The 3,226-nt window shown below is 23.8% G+C and overlaps 2 pseudogenes; both read right to left on the reverse strand.

Moving 5' to 3' along the window:
• Positions 1–396: 396 nt before the first annotated feature.
• LOC136076182 (cytochrome b-like) lies at positions 397–1,535 on the reverse strand (annotated as a pseudogene).
• On the reverse strand, positions 1,535–2,760 carry LOC136076183 (NADH-ubiquinone oxidoreductase chain 4-like; annotated as a pseudogene).
• Between the last annotated feature and the right edge of the window lie 466 nt (positions 2,761–3,226).

Genomic DNA, 3,226 nt, shown 5'->3' on the forward strand with positions numbered 1-3,226 from the left:
GATAAGGGGGGATAAACTGTTCAACCTGTTCCTGCTCCTTGTTCTACTAAAGATGAAGTTAAAAGTAAAATTAATGCAGGAGGAAGTAGTCAAAAACTTAAATTATTTAGTCTGGGAAAAGCCATGTCTGGTGCTCCTATATATATAGGCACAAATCAATTTCCATAACCTCCTATTAGGACTGGCATAACTAAAAAAAATATCATTACAAAAGCATGAGCTGTTACTATAACATTATATAAATGATCATCTCCTAATACTCTTCGTGGTGCTGAAAGTTCTATTCTAATTAACATACTGAAAGCAGTTCCTATCATTCCAGAAAATGCCCCAAAAATTATATATAAAGTTCCTATATCTTTGTGATTAGTTGAAAACATTCAATGTGTGATTCAATTATACACTTATCTTTTGAAAATACAAGTAATTTTCTAATTTTCCTATTGTTGGAATGATCAGTAAAAAATAAAAAATAAAAAATAAACTAGAAATTATACTGATTATTATATAAGGGTTTTCTATAGGTTTAGAGCCTAATCAAGTTAATAAAATGAAGTTTGCTATAAACATTCAATATAATAATTTTCCTATGGGTCTAAAAGTTAATGAAAAAAATTTATTAGTATGTAAAAATGGAATAGCAAATAAAATTATTATACTTAAAATTAAAGCTAAAACTCCTCCTAACTTGTTAGGAATTGATCTTAATATAGCATAAGCAAATAAAAAATATCATTCTGGCATTATATGAACAGGGGTTACTAATGAATTAGCGTTGATAAAATTTCTGGGTCACCTAGAGTATTAGTATAAAAAAATACTATAAATAATAGAATAAATAATAATATAAAAAATCCATAAATATCTTTTATTGCAAAATACCAATGAAATGGTACTTTATCAAAATTACTATTAATTCCTAACGGATTACTAGATCCAACACTATGGATTAATACTATATGAATTAGAATTAAAGATGCTAATACAAATGGAAATAGATAATGTAAACTAAAAAACCTACCTAAAGTGGCATTATTTACACTAAATCCACCTCAAATTCATTGAACTATATCATCTCCTATATAAGAAATTGCAGATAAAAAGTTTGTAATTACAGTAGCCCCTCAAAAGGACATATGTCCTCAAGGCAATACATAACCTATAAAAGCAGTAATCATCATTACTATAAATATAATCATACCTGAAAATCAAATAGGTTTTTTTTGATAACCCCCATAGTATAAACTTTTGCCTATGTGAATATAAACACAAATAAAGAATAAAGAAGCCCCGTTAGCGTGAATTGATTTTAATAAAAATCCATAATTTACATCTCTGCATATATGAATTATTGATTTAAAAGCTAAAATTATATCTCCACAATAATGCATAGCTAAAAAAATTAATTGAATTGCAAAACACAATTTTAATAAAGACCCAAAATTTCATAAGTAATTTATATTTGATGGGGAAGGAAGATCGATTAAAGTAGAATTAACATGTTTTATAAGATGATTGTTTTTTCTAATTCTCATTAAATAGAAATGTTAGTATAAGAACTAAATATTATGGAATCAATAAGTATGTTTGGATAAACCCCTAATACAATAATAAACACTATTATTGGTAATAAACTTTGAAATTCAAAACCTATTATACCTCTTGAAAATTTTAAATAAGACGAACTAGAACCAAAAAACATTCTATTGTAAACTCATAAAGAATAAATTAGATTTATGAAAACCCCTAATAAAATTAATAGAATTATAAACAAAGAAAATTTAAAAGCTGAAATTATTAGAAATAATTCAGCTATAAAATTTAATGTTAAAGGAAATGAAACATTAGCTAAAATTAAAATAAACGTAATTATACTTAAAACCGGCATAGTAATAGTTAAACCTCTAAAATATTTTATAATTCTAGAATGAAATCTAAAATACACAACTGAAGTAATAATGAATAAGCCTGAACTGGATAAACCATGAGCAATCATCATTAATATTGATCCAACTAATCCTTCGATAGAATGTGAAAAAATTCCTATAGTCACTAAGCCCATATGAGAAACTGAAGAATAAGCAATTAAACGTTTTATGTCTATTTGACGACATGTAGTCAAAGCACCATAAACTATAGCTACGATACTCATTATAATAATCAATGGATAATAAAATTGAGAGGCCAATGGAAAAATTGGATAACAAAACCTAATTAAACCATAACCCCCTAATTTTAAAAGTATTCCTGCCAATAGAATTGAACCTGCTATTGGTGCTTCTACATGAGCTTGAGGAAGTCAAATATGAAATGGTACCATTGGTATTTTTACAGCCAAACCTACAAAAAACCCTATAAATAATCAAAATTGAATATTGTATGGAATTTTTATGATTAATAAATTTTCATAATTAGTAGTTCCAGTTAGTGAGTATATTTTAAATATACTTATTAGCATTAATAAAGATCCTATCAAGGTATAAAAAAAGAAATAAAAGCAGCTTTAATTTTTTCTTCCCTATAACCTCATATACCAATCATGATAAATACAGGTATTAATATACTTTCAAATAAAATATAGAACCATAAAATATCTAAAATAGAAAATACTGTAATTAATAAAATAACTGATATAAATAGCAATATATTAAATTCTTTTTTTAAATATTTTATAGATTTTAAGCTTATTAATATACATATAGGAATTAATAAAATACTTAAGCCTATAAAAAATATAGATAAACCATCAATAGAAAGAATAAAATTATTTCAATTAATAAATATTGAATTAATAATCAATTAAAATTTAAATTAAATTGAAAATTTAAAATTTTATGATTCAAAGTAAAAAATAATATAAAATAAAATAACAATATTAAAGATCAAAACAAAGAAATATTAAAAATATTTTTATTATTTCTTTGAACTAACAAGGTATTTATTATGCTTAAAAATGGAATTAATAAAAGAAAAGTTAAATACATCATTTATTAGATAAACCTCAAAAAGCCCATAATAAAGAATTAGTAATAATAATAAATGATAGACTTAAGGGTAGATAAGATTTTCATAATAAACCCATTAATTGATCATATCTTAATCTAGGAAAAGAAGTTCTAACTCAAATAAATAAAAAAACAAATACAGTCATCTTTAAGAAGAAAATAAAATTATTAATAAAGAAATAATTATTTCAATTTCCTAAAAATAAGATTACAAAAAAAGC

Source organism: Hydra vulgaris, chromosome 02, assembly GCF_038396675.1.
Source record: "Hydra vulgaris chromosome 02, alternate assembly HydraT2T_AEP".
In the NCBI taxonomy this organism is placed as follows: Eukaryota; Metazoa; Cnidaria; class Hydrozoa; order Anthoathecata; family Hydridae; genus Hydra; species Hydra vulgaris.